General features: G+C 39.5%; 1 protein-coding gene across 1 annotated transcript in view; it reads right to left on the minus strand.

Annotated features, from left to right (window-relative positions):
* The window catches only part of LOC134531781 (nuclear receptor coactivator 7), a 667,626-nt gene that overhangs the window by 494,070 nt on the left and 154,884 nt on the right, over window positions 1-18,672 (minus strand). The gene's annotated exons all lie outside the window — the stretch shown is intronic.

Below are 18,672 nucleotides of genomic sequence, written 5' to 3' on the forward strand. Positions count from 1 at the left end.
ATTTAAACTGTGCGCGAAACACTTAGTGCGGTTTTGTGATAAATAAAAGCATGTTCTATGTAAATGAGTATAAGAGATGCAGTATTTATGGTACGCCACACCACAAAATATGTGGCTACCAAAATAAAGTGAATAATTTTCACTGGTTGGTTTGCCATATGATAAATAGCTCATGCATTAGTTCTCACAATCAATACAGCTATGTTAGTAACATTATTATGAAAGCTACCATCTAGCGGATGGGGCCGGAAACTACTTCAAGAAATTAGGTTTCAAGTCTCGACGGCGGCGCCTCGCGCGCACCACGTGTCGGCGGCGCGCAACAGGCCGTTCCGTTTTGTAACCGCCGCGACGGACGAACTTTCTCCGCGGTGTCGAAGCGCATTCCAAGCAGGCGGCGACTGTCTGTCCGCAGGCTGGTCTACGAGGCGGCTCGCCTCCTTGGACGAGCGCTGTAGTTCGTGCGCGCTCTGCAGACACTTCTTGGTAGCGTTCCCGAGCATGGTGGAGGTTATTAACCCATGCTAATGTATAGGACACTCACCATACGAATATGGTACTTTTAATAAGCATTTAATTTTATTTTTCTAAAACAATTATTTATATATACACAAACAGATACTTCTGAGGCATAAGACACTGTCTAACAAAAACCATACTTTTCAAAAGAGCAGTTAAAAGAATTTAAATAAGTGCTTTACTTACTAACTAAACTATTTTCGAACCCAAAATATGTGAATTTTCGACATTTTTGTACATGTTAATGTTGAATGCCGATAGAAAGAAATTCAAAAGGTAGTCGATTTTGTTGGTTAAAAGTGCTTTACCCAAAAGTGGACACAGAGTCTTATGCCTCCGAGATACAGATATATACATAATAAAAATAACATATTAGGTATTATGATAAATTTCCCACACAAGCGTAAAAGTGAATAACTAGGGGCATGAATTTTTTTGCGAAAAGATTTCCAGACTATCTTAGAGTTATAACACTGTTGCATAGTCTTTTTTTTTGGTGATAGGTTGAGTTTCTTTCAGGTGCATCACAGTCATTCTGTGTTAAAGCAAACGCGTCCTGAATGGTGCTGTCACATAAGGCAGTGGCACACTTGAAGACGGTCACCAATTATAAAGAATAAACCGCTGGCGTGGGTAAACCTTATTGGAGTTTAATGAGCGTTCAGGGTTTTTTTTTTCGGGGGAAAAAATACGTAGCCCTATTTAATATCTTGGTACACTAACATGTTTATTAGCGTTACCAGAAATGTTTCCCCTCTGGAGGATACCAGCGCGTCGCTGTTACCAGGCGAAGGGTTGAAAACATATCAGACATCTCGTACGGCACATTAAAATAGCACAGAATCTCTTCTAATGTAATTAATTTCAAGGAATCATTGTGAAATTGTTTTACGAAAACATTCTCATACATATATTTGGTGCGCCGATGAAATATTTAAATTTTAAATCTAAACCAAACTGTTACGTCTGATATGTAAATTATATAATCTAAGACGATCTAAGACAAGCGCAATTCTTTCTTGTCTCTATAAATGTTTTCCCAGAACTTATATTCAAGTTGTTTGGGATTATACGTAATAGCTTACAAATGCAGTGCTTTTTTTTACAGCCAGATATTTATATGTTCCTAGTGACGATTGCGTGGGAAAGCATAATTGTTTAAATCAATCGGAAACTTCAGCTTTAGTAATAGTTTAATTCTAGAACTATATCACTTAATAAATGGCCAATGTCTGATTATCTGTCAAAACATCACCGCAGGTCTTGGCTAATTTTTGCATAGTTTTTGCTTGGTCGTCAATTACGTATCTCCTAATTTGAGCACAGCGCGTCTAAACTGTTTTTTTTATGCCTTCTCCCCCTCCTTTTCAATCCTTTAGCTCCAGTCGCTACTTTTCGCGCTAGAAAGCGGGAACGCTATTGACCCAGTCAGTGTCTCGGACAACTTGACAGGTATGGTTCAAGGTGCTCCCAATTAGGAATGAAGGTCGCGGAACGTTATTTTAATGCCTCCTGGGCGCATTCGTCTTTCGATAGCGGTCTGACAGCTAATATGAGATGTAGACTACTTAACACTGAGATTCAGGTTACACTGTTAAAAATTTTCCACAATAAATTCACGACGAAAACTGGTTACAAATTATCCAGGGATATTAGTGCATTTACAGATATTTATCCTAATTTTAACAAGTTCTCGCAAGAATAGGTTTTTAGAAAAAAAGATAAACCAAATTTTAAATAATATATATTAAATTTTAAACAAAACACTCTTCTTAATTCCAGAACTCAGGAGTCGGAATACAGCACAGATTCATTTATTGGAGTTAAATTCTTCGTTGAAAAGTCCGTAAATTCATTGTTATTTCTAATAGTGTATGAGAGTGAGGAACATCAAATGGCATTTAACATGTTTACCAAAATCGACTGTGACAGTCAAAAACAAAAAAAAAAAATTATGTGCGTGAGTCTTTCAGTACTCGCCAGAGATATATGTGTAACATATAACCTCGGTAACGAGCAAATTCATGTGTTCCTTCGTTACAAATACACTTAAAATACGAAACTCCGCCACGAAATTTAATGTAGAATTCTTTAAAATAATCCCTAGCGGGAGAAATATATCAGCAAATTGTGTTTTAAACTACATTTATTGTCACATATCACAGGTAGTTACCGCAACGCCGCTAGAATTCGTTGCTGGAGCAGAACGACGACTATTGAATCATTCGGTTGCATAGCGAAAGGTTAAACTATAGAATGAAACGGCTCCGATAAAAGCGAAAAAGACTTGAAAAAATACCAAACCCGACTTTGGACCTGTATTAAAATTCATTTAACAGTTAATAGTATAAAGTTTTTTTCTTTGGTTTTGTGAACTCTGGTTCGCGCCATTCGTTACAGATTGCAGCACCGTGGTTGCACATTTCCGTTCAATACGTTTTCCGTTCCATTCACAAAATTACTTCTACCGTAAACTAAGATGTTACACAAAAAAAAAATGCAGAACGATTTTTAAATTATTTGTAAGCGATAACCATGGAGTAGGTACTTTTCGAAAAACAAACCGTTTAAATAATTTTTACGGTATTTTAAATGTTGTCCACTTAACCCAACGACTGTTCAAAGTGGTTTGCATTATTTTAAACGTATACCTAACCACTAACTTTTTTTTATCATATAATATGATTATTTGAATATCCTAATGCTGAAGTTACAGAATAATCACATTAATTTATTAAAACAGAAAACACAATTTAATTATTTTTTCTCCGCATTATTCGTGATTGTAGTCTATTACCGGTGTAAATTTACAGAGTTTGCATTCAGCCTTAATACGTAAGCAATAAATCTTTTTTAACCACAAAAATGTAAATCATTAAGTGACTTTTTTTTCATAGCAATGCAATAAACTTCACGTACGTTTACACATTTATGCGAAACGTGCAGCGGGATGAAAAATGTTTAGTATTATGTATGCCAAGCTTCCAACATTTTCATTCCTAACTTGCAAAAATTAACCTTAAACAGAATCAATGCTCTGTATGTGTATGTATGTATGTGTGTATTTATGTGTATAAATGTATGTGTATAAATATATGTATAGAAATACATGATACCAATAATATTTCAGAAAATATTTAAAAGGCATACTAACGTCACGTTCAATATAAGTATAATTTAGTCTGACATAATACTGATATGCTTTGTAAATGGTTAAACGTATTATAAGCAAGAGGTTTTAAAATCAATTTTTAGCTCGTACAATAAAGGAAAGATTTTAATGTTATGAATTTCTTGTGATTAATATTGCGGTATTTGTTTGTCCGCAGCAAGAAGGAATTAAATTAACAAGGGAACATGTGTAAACGTTTGTGCTTGTATGCCATATGCAAATTGAAAAAAAAAAAATGAAGTTAACGCAAATCACACTTCTTAAAACAAAAACTATGTATATTGTTGTGCCTATCGGGGTTCAAAAAAGGCAAGAATTGTATGGAAAATAAAGTAAGAAGAACATACCAAAACTTGGAATATATAGATGGAAACAGACGATTGCAACTTACACAGTTTGTGAATGAAGAAGCAGAAGAAATACGTAGAAGGTGAATGATTTGAGTACGAAGTCAAAGAAGAAACAAGAACGATTTAAGTTGCTGCAGAAGGAAGATTGAGATTAGGCTAGAAAGAAGTCTCAAGGCTTAAGGTGAACTGTAAGTAAAATGATTAGACAGAAATATATTATTGTTTTTATTGCTAATACATAGAATACAAATATTATGATAATATAAACACCTCGTAGCTCCAGTAGAAAACAAGTATTTTTGACGTGACAACGTCTAATAAATCGATGAACGCCGGCTGCACGCACGAAAAAGTGTCCCGTTAAGCACACTGTTCCGTTACGCGGTGTCCTGTTACACTCATTGTTCCGTTACGCTGTGTCCCGTTACGCTCATTGTTCTGTTAACAGTGTCCCGTTACGCTCATTGTTCCGTTACGCTGTGTTCCGTTACGCTGTCGGCGAGTGCAGTAATAGTAGGTTATGTTACAATTGACTACAAAATTATGGTGATTCATATAATTGATTATAGATATTTGATTACAGTTTATTTATATGAAAACTTTTCATAATTATATTTAAACTTTCTAGCTAAACGCCAGTTTTTAAAATTAATTACAAATCATCTACACGTGAACTGTTTCGTCGACTGTTTATAAAGTGAAGAGAAAAGTTAATGTGGTTTTCATTGCTTATTACAACAACAATTTCGGCAATAAATGTTAATTATTCTTGCATTTCAAAAATCTGATTACTAGTATAATTTCAAGTATTTATTCTTTTATTATTAAAATAAAATTGATTCAATTTTATTCATAAAAGTATGGAATCATTTCATCAATGTTTTGTTATGATGTTGTCACGTTAAACTATCGTCCGTAAACCGACTTTACAGATAACCATTTTTTTTATTAAGAACGAAAGGAGCAGTATAGGACCAAGGGATAGAATAAAATGAGAAGATGCATCACTCCTAGCAAGCCCACACCAGGAATAAGATCTGGGAGATGGAAGACTGAAGCCGAATTGCAAACGGAACAATGTGTGTCAAGGTGTTTCTTTCAGACGCGAGGCGCGCTGCAACGGGATCGACGCGCGCGCTGTCTGGAAGCGAGTTTCCCAACTGCTCCCAGGAAACCGGGCAGCCGGGAGGAAGTGGAGTCGAGAGCCGTGCGCGCAGGCACGTCGACACGTAGCGCACGACCAAGGTAGCTCGCGCCAGCCGCCGTTCTCTGCGCCTTGCAGCTCGTGATTCAGTCCAGGGACGTCGGAACAGAGAGGGGGGGGGGGGGGCAGCAGGGGCGAGTCGCCCCCGTGCTGTTATACATGGGGGGGGGGGGGGGGGAACCCGAGTGTAGCATTTCGCCCCCCCCCCTCCTTTTCCCAGAATAAATGTTTGGTCCTAATAGTATTTTTCTCAACCAATAGTTACAAACGTTGCATTGGTGAACACATTGATTAGAAAATCAAATTTATGATTGTCAATATACTGTAAAATGATTGCAAATTCCTAGATGGTATTTTATTTAAATTGTACTACATCTACTGTCAGAGTAGTATTTAATACATACTACGTCATCAAATACTTGTAATGGTATATTTAATATTTTGGTTCGGAAACTCAAAAATAGCACAATTTTGCATCTAAAATTCCAAATTTTTCCGGGGGAGGGCCCCCGGACCCCCCCGCTCTAGGACTGAGGTAAGTGTAATACATCTTTTCGCCCTCCCCCACCCCCCACTCATGAAAACGTTCCGACGTCCCTGATTCAGTCACACACATCTGGATGATACAAAACAGATTCCAGCCAGGTTAAACTGCGTTATAAATATGCACTACAGCTGACTTCGAAACATATTTTATGCAAAAGTTCAGGTGAACATGAATACGTATTTCTAACAACATTAATATAAGTAAAACTAGACTTCAAATGTTACGACACAGGAAGTTGTTGTTCGTTTGTAAGGACAGTTGTTCCGTGGCTGTATCGAGAGTTTCATTTCTCCGCAACAGGTGAACGGTACAAGTGATTGAAATAAAGCTAAGTGGATGAGAAATGTTCTATGCGTAACTGTATAGCGTGGAGAAAGTTATGCTTCTGCATCAGGAGTGGTGGGCATACACGATGCTGGCGCGATGACGATAAAAAAATAATAATGTAAAATGCTTGGTTTTGGCTACGTCAGTTTCAAATGATTGCACACCGTTGATGACGGCATTTCACCCACACAGATAACGTCTGGTGTTCATACTGTTACAGTATTCAACTTCATCCACGACAAAAAATATTTTGAACAACTCTCGACGACAGTAAAAAAAAATACTCACGTTTGTACATGCCATACATACATACAGTCAGTGCGTCCACAAGAGAAGGCGTGTTCCATTCACACAGATGAATGTATCTCAATCGTTACTGTAAAGCATTTGTATAGAAATATTTCAAACATTATTCTGCGAGTAAGGTTAAACACGCACTATACCCATGTGGGATATTGACTGCTGCTATTCCATATTCTAATAGTTCCTTGATAGTACCCACACTTCCATGAAATACATATCTCTATGGTGTAGTATTATTTTACTGTTACGTTTACATATATTAATATAAAAATAATCTACTTAATGAAACTCTGACACTGACTGACAGACAACGCTCATCTTAATCCGGCGGCCCCAGAAGCATGACATTTTGCGTAGGAGTTCCTTATATAATGTAGGTGAGCACTAAGAAAGTATTGTTGATATTTCATCCCCTAATAGGTTTAAATAATAGGAGATGAAATTTTGGGAAATGTCATCGGCCATAATGTGTACAATAAACCGATTTTTCTTACAATTAGGACCTTGACATCGAATTCTCGTCCCCCCCCCCCCCCCCCCACAAAGGAGCTGCTCTGTAAACTTGGATCGAAATCATTAGAGTCATTTTTGAGAAAGTGTGTGTATGTGTGCGTATACGGTCATGTAATATACAGTAATGCATTTATATATCATTTGCATTCGTAATACGGCCAATAAGCAATGGAAATTCAATGGAAATGCAGTGAAGTGCGTGCGCACATGGACATCGATTTAACGTTACGAAGTCTAAAGCGCATGCGCACACATGCCGGAGTCGTCCAGACAGCCGATCCTCGTGTGGCGGCATTAACCTGTATATATAGGCTTTCGTGAACATCGGGAGACGTACCAAGAATGTCTGGTGATCTTTGTGACAAAAAAACTATTCTGAAACAGTTTTTTTGTGGCGATGTAGTGTTTATAAAAATATATAAATAAGGTTCTTGCATGATTTAATGCAAAATAAGAATTAGAATGAAGTAGCAACATAATATTAACAATTAAAATAATTAATATATTTCAGTGATGATTTAAACAGTTTTAAATACTTTTTTTTTCATCTCGGAGGATAAAAAAAATAATGAAATCAAAACAATTAAAAAAAATCCTTAAAATAACCTATTTAGCAAATTATTTCAAGTATATTGTATAGTACGTGAAACGCCTTTTAATCAAAACTTTCAGTTTTTATTTTTCATTGGATTCAATATTTGTTTCGAGTGCGTTCACGCGCGTCCCTCGACTTCAATTAATACTTGATCGTCGCGTGAACGAGCCCTTACCGCGCTGCCGTGTTCCTGCGGTCAAACACCCCCCCCCCCCCCACTCCACCCACGGACCGACCACCACTGTGTTCGACGCGACGCGATCATGACTAACGACCGACGGGCGAGCGGACATGGCAGAGCTGTCCCACGGCACCGATGAAGGGACACACCGCGTCGCATGTGTGTGCGAGAGATGCAGCCAGAGCCCCTGGCGGTCGGCCACTGTAACTAACGGCCCTCGCATGCTCTTTTCTCCCCCCTCCCCCCCCCCCCCTCCACCAAGGCCTAAAATAGTATTTCAAAAGAAAAAAAATCCAAATATCCATATTTTTATTGAATTATCACTAATTTGTATGGATACAAAGGAGTGAAATGATATCTACAATTGATCATTGATAAATTTACTTTAATTTGCACTCATTAATTCAAATATGTTAATTACTTTAACGAACAGATTATTTTAACTATAACTTTTATACATGTTTGCTATTTAACTTCGCCCAATCTGTGTTATTCTGCTAAGGATAGGACGATGATAGGAAAAGTAGGAAACGAATGGGAGTGTTTCAAGTTTAATGTGCCTCGAAAAAGTCAAATCGATGGTTGTTCCAATCGAGTGGAAAAACGATAGATGCGGCGCAAGCGTACAATGAGCGTAACGGGACACAGAGTAACGGGACAATGTGCGCAACGGGACACTTTTTCGTGCGTGCAGCCCGCGTTCATTGATTTATTAGACCTTGTCACGTCAAAAAAGTGAGCTAGTCTTTCACTACTCGCCAGTGAAGTGTAACATCTAACCTCGGCAAAGAAGAGCAAATTCACGTGTTCTCATGTTTCAAATACGCACTTATAATACGAAACTCGGACACGAAATTTAACGCAGAATTCTTTAAAAAAACAAATGCCGCGCGTGATAAACATATCAAATCGTGTATTTCAACTACATTTCTGGATACGAATCACACGTAGTTTTTCGCACCCGCCGCTAGAATTCGCTGCCGGAGCAGCTACGTCGACTACCAAAATCATTTCCATTTGCAGAGCAAAATTTTAGACTATACAATGAGTTGGCTCCGATAAAAGCGAAAAAAGACTTTGAAAAATGACTAAACCCCGGCTTCGAACCTGATTTTCGACAAGGAATTTTATTTAAGCACTGCCCATTTAGTTAAAATTCACTAAACAGTTAATACTATAAAAGTTTCACTTTGTCTTTGTGAACATTGGGTTTGAGCAATCCGCCACACCGTGGTTGTTACATACACTTCCGTCGCTTTCACGAAATTAGCCCCACCTAATGCCGTACACCGGGAGCTAAGATGTTATTACACATCAGCAATGGTGGGGCGGGCCTGAGACCATGAACACCGGGCGAACGCATTAATTACCTCCCTCCCTCCTCATCCCTCCTTCCACCCTCCCTCATTATCCCCCCTTCCCCCCTCCCTTCCGCTAAGCTCTTGCCCAGACATCAGCCGCCCAGCGCACCACTTTGAAAGGGCCGCAGGGTCGGTACTCAGTCACGGCCCATTTGCGTATTCTCAACATTTTGGAGACCACCCGTCAGTGAAATTCAAAACCGTATCAGATTGTACTTTCTCAACTCAACACCTGTGTTCCAAGAGAAGGACGAAGGGTTTAATTCTCCCTGAAAAAATTTCCCACATAAAAAAAAAAAAACAATGCACGACGGTTATGTGAGATGTATAATTAAGTTTCCACGTTACTTTTCAAAATCATTTTTAATTAAAACAAACGTTTATTAGGTAGATTTAAAAGAAATTATATATCTTGTAGCCGTTATCATGGTGCGACTTTCGGAAAACGTTTTATATAGCATGGCAGGGTTCAACCTGGGCCGTTCGCAAACAAGTGGAGCCCGCTCAATGGAATGGGGTCCGACAAGTTTTCTGCAACGTCCGCAAACTATTAGCGTCAGAAACGTTTCATAACAAATAATTCACGAAAACGTTGCATTGGAATTCGGCTTTGAAATTTTACTCTCAACGCGTCCAAAGAATTTTCACTTGAACATATAATTTATGTAGCTGCATATTACTATTTATTTAATTTTTAATTTAAAAATCAAAACATATTAAAAACCTTTCCAAACAGAGCTGCTGAAAATACTTCCGCCGTTATAATATTGTTATGAGACTGCCAGAGACCTCGGAGGACTGCAGGAAGGACACTTGAATTAGGAGGCCTCGCGGTGAGTTATAAGGGCGTAACTGTGTTCGTTACCGGCAGGGTTCACCGGGCAACCACGTCCAGGTGGCGGCGGGCCTGCGAGTACACTATACTACACAATCCCGACGAATGAAATGGAAATCCCTTAGAAACAGAGATTTGATTAATTTTTGTTATTAGTGACTTCCAATTAAATACAAAAAAAATATTAATTGTTCCTGGTTAAGTTCTGGACCCAAGTAGCCGCCATGCAATGTGTATTGCCAACAAGCGAAAATAACAAATATTACTTAGGCTATGATTCATTCATCTTCTGTAACCAAATAGGAAATTGACCTTGGACTATACGTAAAATATATGAATATTAATGGGCACCTACCCGTGTCAATGCTCTTTACGAGAGCCTCTGCACTGATAAAAGTGTAACAGTCTTTTTTTTTTCAGTTTATATAAATTTTTTAGATGCTGGATGTACAAGACATTCGGAGAACGGAATGTATACAGACAAACGCTTTATGAATTAAAATCTTTGCACTTGCATGTAGTCCACAGTAACACAAGGAAATATATATATTTTTTAGCTTACAAAAAAAAAATTCAAGACTCACTTCACATTAAAAAAAACGTAAAAGCAAATGTAACTTTCTTGTGAATATTCGACTAAACAATCTTCACGTGCCTAGTTCCAACTTGAGTCCAGAATCTTTCATTTTCAAAACCTCTCAAAAATAAATTTAAAAATCTATAATTTTTTTGCGCGTACCTAAGATCTGCTTTAAAATATTTGAAGGCGAAGAAATACTAACAGTATAGAAAAACTAACTTACGTTAAATTTTCACCTCCATATATTAATTCCAATCAATTTTCCAATCGCCACGATTAGGCCCATGACCAACTACTGTGATGCCATCTTGCATATTCTTATTCCGCGCATGTATAGACATTGTGTTTAGGTTTTTATCAGATGTGACCTTTGGAGTAAACAATTTCTTTTTCCCCGTCGTTACAGCGTATTCATACTCGGCGTAATTTTTGTTGGTTCTAGTTTGTTCGCAACCATTCTGCGCTCGTGGCGGCACGACCTCGTAATAAAGCTCGGGTGCTTCGCGCGCTACGGGCCTCATGAGTCACGTAACGCAATAAAATACGTGAGCTGAAAACGTAACGCAGAAACTTTGCACACACAAAAAAAAATCCACACAAGGACGAAGATACTACGGCGGGTTGAGTCAAAACTTTTGTTAACAAATGTATGCATCGTACCTGAGTTTTTTCTTTGCTTATTCCAGAAAAACATTACTGTACATAAATGGAAATGACATTCCTGCATAAATCACACTATAGTACAATATATACATGCAATACGATGTTTATTTATTGGTCAAGTACGAAAACGCTTTAGAATGTTGTACAGGGTCAAGGTCACTGGTTCACAGAGGTACAGACGGAGACTTGTGCCCCGAACGCCGCGCGGGGGGGGGGGGGGAGCTGAACTGTCAGAGTAATTTCCACTATAGTTATTTAACTTGAATATTGTAGTATTAGAACAAAAAAATGTCGGGCAGATGAACTTGAAAGATGCATACATGCATATCGTTAAGTATTCAAAAACTGGTGCCTGTTGTCATTGTAGCCTCTTAGTCTCGTAGCTTTGTTGTCTCGTAGAATCGTAGACTAATAGTCCTGTTGCCTTTTAGTCTTCAAGTCAAATATCGCTGTAGCTGCTGGAGCTGTATCCTATCGTATCCCTGTGATGAGATCGTATTTCTGCGGGGAGTTCGTTATCACGCCAAATTGAATTTTCGTCCAAATGTGCTTCCTTTTTTGAAAATGCGTGTCCAGTGTGTGTACTGTGTGTTTATTGCTTGTCCTGTGTGTACTGTGTGTTTATTGCTTGTCCTGTGTGTACTGTGTGTCCATTTCGTGTCCAGTACGTGTATTGTGTGTTCATTGCGTGCCCTGTGTGTACTGTGTGTCCTATGTGGTACTGCGTGTTCAGTGTGTACTGTATATGTTCATTGCGTGTCCAGTGTGTGTGTGTGTATTGTGTGTCCTTTACTTTTGTCGAATGTGCTTACTTTTGACGAATGTGCTTTCTTTTTATTACGTGCTTCCTCTTTGACGACGAATGAGCATCGATAAGTCTGTACTCAAGACATAATTGGCCTCGTGGTTCAGAGACGTCTGGTATGTACACCTGACACTGAACATGACCTGTTTAAAATGTTGGTCCCACATCGGCGAATAGCACCTTCTTGGTTCGGAGACGCTTGGGCTATACACCTAACTATATGCATGACCTGGCCTCGTGGTTCGGAGACGCTTGGCCTATGCGCGTGTAGTTGTACATGAACTGTTAAAATACCTCTTGGCTACTGGATAGACGTGTCTGGCCACCGACTTGGCGTGCCTTGCCACCAGCTGGACTTGATAGCCCGACCAAGCGACTAGTCGTGCGTGTCTGGTCAACCGACTGATGTGCATGGCCACTACCTGGACATAGCTAGTTAACCGACTTGCATGTGGAAATGCGCTGAAAACACATGTCAAGACATGCAGAGGACTGACTCACTTCGCCTTCTAAGAAGACTGTAGACATCGAGAAACGCTAGTACTTTTTTTTTTGCACTTGTAATAAATTGGTAATCTTAATTAAATTGTCTTTTATTGCATTAAGCAAATTCTAAAATCTATGATAGCGACCGTAACTAAAAGTGCAACAATGACATCATGCATGACCAAAATGACGGGCGTAGCGAAACATGCAACAATTGGGGATTGGGGAAGTTCGATTTCAAGATTGCAGGCGTAACGAAAAGTACAACGTTTGAATTAGATTTTTTAAAAATATTTTTTTGGGAATTTTTATTTTAAAAATTAAATATTTTGTGTTTACGGTCAATGTGGCTTACGGAGGCTAGAAGACAGGGAATTTTAGCCGATATTGGGAATTATCGTTTTTGTGAATGTTTTCAGAATTTTTTCGTGATTTCTGATCAATAAATAAAGAATTTCAAGTTTATGGTCAAGGTCAAGGTCATGTCGCGGATCAGGGCGGCTTGCTTTTAGAAGTCTCGAGCCGCTTTTAGAAATTAGGGTTCTTTCAAAGGTAAAAGTCTTTTGAGGCATTCCGAATTCAGAATTTTTGATTTTTTTCTGGAATAAAAATAGGAAATTTTCCCTAAAAACGGGAATTTTTCCTTCGAAGGAAATTTTTTAGGAATTTTGGGGAATGTTGAGTAATTTTTGAGTGATTTTGAAGGTCAATGTCATCTAATATGACCACCGTAACGTCAAAGGTAGGTCGGTCATTGACCCCATCCGAATCCACAGCCTGGAACCTGTGCCAAGATCATACTAAGATATACTAAGTATTCACTTAGAATATAGTTTTTTCAAACCCTTCTCGGTAAAACCGATTTGTTCCGATAGGCGAGCGAGCAGTATGTCGGAATGGACACCGAAAGATTACAGTGGAATAAACGAGAAACTGAGAAAAAAATACCTCCCAGCGCACGTATCATCGGTCGATCTTCTGAAGTGTCGGCCCATGACGACGCGGCGCACCGAACGGGCGCGAGCGAAGCGGAAACCGCAGAAGCCAGCGAGGTAGGGAAAGGGGCGCCCGGGTTGGGCCGAGGGAAAGGAAAAAGAGCGCGCAGTGCTGCGGCCTGGCGACACAACGTCGAACCACTCCAAAAGGACTTCACGGTCCGGCGACGTTAAATCGGGCTTTGGGCGCTGCGAAGCGCCGCTATTACGCGCGCCCTTAAAGGAAAAAAAAAAAATAAAACGTTTTAGGCACGACGCGTACAATTTATTCGCTCGTTCGTTCATTCATTCGTGGCGTTGACTTTCGTACTCAGGCGCTAAAATTTTCTCCAATCGTTAAACCAAAAGTCCTAAAGCTGCTAATACCCCCTACTGAAGCAGAACTTTCTACCCATGAAAAACGTACAATCTGTAAATGGGAATACGAAAACCAAATAGTTACTCATTCGAACATATCTTCCTGTTATTTCAGTAAACGGTTCAACCGCAGGGACTACGCGAAAACACGTGAACCAAACAATAAATAAATTAAATGGTTTGATAAGGTAATGGGAGTGTGCGATGCAATTCCATTTACAAGCCCTTTATTTAACATTAGAATTACAAAAATATATGAACCAATCACCACACATATTTACAAAGAGTTTGAAAAATTACATCGTTACATAAAATATTCTTGTATTCTCACGCACAGTCTATACTTTAGATAGCGTTATTGTGCTGCATTATTAAGTATAATCTCTTTGAATGAGTGGCATATATGACGGAAAAAAAAACACCTGAGACAATCTTACAGTACTCGCCAGAAACCTATAACATGGCAAATTAATACAATCAGATTTGCACGAAACGACGATTAGAAGCAAAGAGCAAATCGTGACGATTTCAAAAAAAAAATAATATCACTCACCAGTGCCAAACGGACCATATACAAAACAAGTTCAGCGCTCGCAAAACCTTTTATAAGCATTATCACCACAACTTAAATGGCCATATAAGTTTTCAATTCCCCTGTGAGACAAGCCACCGCGCACATAGAAGAGCGGCGAGGACTGCCTAACTTACAGGCGCACAGGTGACGCTATGTCGGTAGTTTCATGAACACCCATTCCCTTCAACACAGAGGCGTATCCTAGGGTGGTAAAGGGCGCAATTGGGGTGAGGAAGAGGAGGGGCAGCGTAACCTCACGAATTAAAATATAACAGGGAGCAAGAAGCTTCAGTTAGATAATTTGTAACTAATTCTCACAAGTTATAGTTTTTTTTTCTTTAATAAATAATGTATTTTTCCCTTGTTATTGTTTAGTAATGAATGGCACCGTGGACCCTCCTCTTACATTAAAGATTTGAATTCTGAAAAATCTTCCCCTTACAAGTGTCGGATATAAATTTATTTTTTCATTAGTAAGAATTAAAAAACAGTAAAAAAGCTGAATGAACACGTGTATTAAAAAAACCTTACGTTATTATTATCACTAAGACTGACATCAAGGAGTAGTTGTAGGAGACACGGCTTCTCACACAGCTGAAATCGCAGGCGTTGTAACAGCTCATCTTGCATCACCCAAAATAACATACTCATTCACTGATAATTTGCAAAAACAAATCTCATCTTCTTCGGGGAAACCGATGGGAGAGGGGAAGAATATATCCCTTCCCTTCCTGTTGTACCTGTTGTATAATATATTGAGCACTTTGAGAAATTGTAATGAAACATTAATTTTTCAAGTGATAACCAAGAAACAAACCAATTTTAAGATTGTTGTATTCGCCATCATAAATTAAAATCCTTATTGAAAGAAAACCACCTCGCATTCCAATCAATTGTACGTTATAATATTTATAATACACACACATTCACTTCCACTTAAATGTATTTCATTTACAAAGGTAATATAATTAATTACTAGTGTTTGTATTTTTTAATTTAAATTTAAGTTTCAAAAATTATTTAGGCTTAACTAGTGTGAAATAAAAAAAAACAGGTAGAATAGTGTATTAAAAGTTATTACAGCTATTAAAAAACCATTAATTACATTTTTGTATAAGCCACAGTACATATAATGCAATAATGAAGTATATAAACAAATATAATCTGAGATGTAATGCCAAGATTTGAACCACGTCTTGATAGGCCTACATGTTACATTGACACCATGCATTTGACGGTTGTGCTACAGACGCACATAACCTAAAATCTTGAGACGTTACCTCATAAAAGTAATAAAGCTAGTTTACTCACGAATTATTAAATATGTTTTTATTTCCTATTATAATGATTTAAGATTTCAATTTATACTCCAGGATAGTTTAAATATGACAAAGTTTCATTCAACACACCAATAATTTTGGTACGTTTCCAGATGTCCACAAACGCGAACATATACGGTTGCATGGTGCCACACGCGCGTGTCCGCCATCTTGACAGCTTCAACTCGTGGGTATAGCAGAAGTAATAACGCTATTTCCTAGCATTCAACAGTAGTCGTTCCTTCTATGCCGAAAGAGCTCGGAAGATAAGACAAGTAGGCGGGAGGGAGTCTTTATATCGCCTACCCGCTTTTTTATTACGTTTGAGAATACCGATACTGTCAGAAGGTGGGTTATCATGAGCGGGAGTCACAAGACGCGAGACTAGTGCATTTGAGAATAGCACCCTGAGGAGCAATTATACCCCTGAAAAGAACAAACAATGCTGTTCAAAAACTGCTCAAGATATCCGAGCGGCTTCTGCCTACGAAAAGAGTTTAGGGATACTCTAAGGGCGGATAAGAAGTTCTGTTACCGTATGACAGTTTTTAGGAAAGTGTAAATGGCTACAACGCGTGTTTTCAGAATAATTTTTAGACTATAAAACGCTCTGCACAGACTCTTGAAACCATTAAAGGGACTTGCACGAAACGTTTGTGTACATTTCTTCGCCACCTAATGTTAGGGTCACCGCTCAAATTTTATAATTGCCAAATGCATGATGAGAAGACTACGCTACAATTCAAGAGTCTTGGCTCAGAGACTATACCATGTTTTAAGTGCCAGCAAGTGAAAATATCTGAACACCCTTCCCCATCCAACTCCTGGTTTAGTAGGCCATCTTGGTGCTGTAGTTTCTAGAATGATTCAAGCGCTTGCTAGGATAAAACCAGCCTTCGGACCGATGACCAAAACCCCAATAAAATAGTACAAGACTGCAATATGAGAGACCATCATGCTGGAATCACAATAGCGCGCTGCTGTGGACAACGAGGTTTTCACCCGCGCGACAGACAAAGATAAACGATTAAATATATTTTTTTTTGCCAATACGTAGGAATCACACACACTATAGCCATGATATTATTTAAAAAAATTATACTCGACATGTTTGAGAGAAACACGTTTAATCTAAATTGAAACTTCATTCGGAAAATTCCTTGTGAGTGAACGCATCCAAAATTTTTTCACAAAACTGTGTTTTTTTTTTTTTGTAAATATAACTTTAAAAAGTATACGACTGATAATGATACTGTCAATGCATCATCATTAAGAAAACTAAATTCTCACGCTCCTTTCAATTACGTCTCGCCCTACCCAGGCACATACACGGTGTGCAGAGCTTCAGGAAAAACAACGCGATTTCAAAACTACTAAAGATATCCGAGTGGGGTCTGCTTACGAAAAACATTTAAGAGTTCGCTGAGGCCCGAAAAGTACTTTTGATTTTGGATGAAGTTTTTAAACTGTATTTTTAGAAGAGTTAAAATGGCTAAAACGCATGTTTTCGGAGTAATTTTTAGGCGTAAAAAAAAACAGTACAGATTCTTGAAAGCACTTAAGGGGCTTGCATAACACCTTTATCTTCATTTCTCCGCCATATAATGTTACGGTCACAGCTCAAATTTCACAGTTATCCTGTGCCGACGAGAAGACTGCGCGTCAGTTCAGAGACTTGCGCTTAGAGGCTATACCGCGCTGGAAGCACCAGCGAGCGTCGCGCTTATCATCCCGCCTCACTGACACACATACACCCCTGACGAGGCGGGCCCCTTAAGGTCTGACATCACAGACGCGTGGAACGTGACTGGCTGGTGAATCATTTAGTTCGCGCCGCGTCCGTCCCGTGGCGACCGTGGCGCCGCGCGGGGGAACAGCCCCGCCCATTGGTCCAGAGCCTTGGCGGGCTCTCTCCAGGCCGGCGACAGTCCGTGTGCCGGCCTCAGCCTACTTACACCCCTTCCCGAGCCAGACGAGCCGCGAGGTCAAGGCTGTGCGTGGGCCGCGAGTCTCCGGCCTCCCCTCCCTCACCCACCGACCACCCCTCTCCGCGGCGACGCAACATTGGAACACTGCCGTAACGTAACTATTTACAGAAACTACTGCTTTCTTCGTCAATTCCATGTTACATTACACAAACAGAGTCACACCTTTGAATATATATACTGTATAGAAGTCGCCAGCCCAGGTTAAAATTTCTAATACGGTTTTGAGGTAGTTGGTTGATTCACCGCCGCAATCGCCACCATCTCTAGGGCATCGACTTGTGGTGGTCCCTAGCGGACAAGTGTCGAACTCTTCAAACACCCCTTCCCCCTCCCGTTGAACGACCTTGAGCTGAAGTGAATGATAGGTGGGGGGTGCGGGGAATGACAGCGGGCGACAGTGCTGCGCTCTAACGTGTAAATAACAACTAAGACGATACAGGGCGTTACGGCAGCGCACTGCAGCGGTGAAGTTCCCAAGCTGCTCATCATACGTTTCTGAAAAACGTGGAGTAAATCCTATCCACTCGCGACTTCTATACAGTATATATATTCAAAGGTCACACAAACGTCTCTGAAACATTGCGTGTCGTTAAAGTAGCTTACGCGGGTGGATGCGTGGCGGACCGACCCACAACCCCCAAGCATTGTTTCATGAGTGGGTAGTGCGGGCGGGCGTGCGTGCGGTTCCAAAATCCGCAATCGTACTGGAGGTCACGTCGTCCTATGGACATACCCCCCCCCCCCCTCTCTCACCGGGCCTTTAACGTGGGAACACGTTCAATGTGCAGGGCTTCAGAAGAAACAAAAGAGATTTGGAAACCGCTCAAGAGATCAGAGTGATGTCAGTTGGCGAAAGAAAGGCATTCGAGAATACGCTGAGTTCTGATGAGTAGATCTGCTTCCATATTTCGATTTGAAACTGTATTTCTACGAAATTTGATTTTTTCATTATAATTTTTTTTTTAGGCATTAAACATCCGGTACAGATTATTCGAAGG

Source organism: Bacillus rossius, chromosome 5 (assembly GCF_032445375.1).
Source record: "Bacillus rossius redtenbacheri isolate Brsri chromosome 5, Brsri_v3, whole genome shotgun sequence".
NCBI lineage: Eukaryota > Metazoa > Arthropoda > Insecta > Phasmatodea > Bacillidae > Bacillus > Bacillus rossius.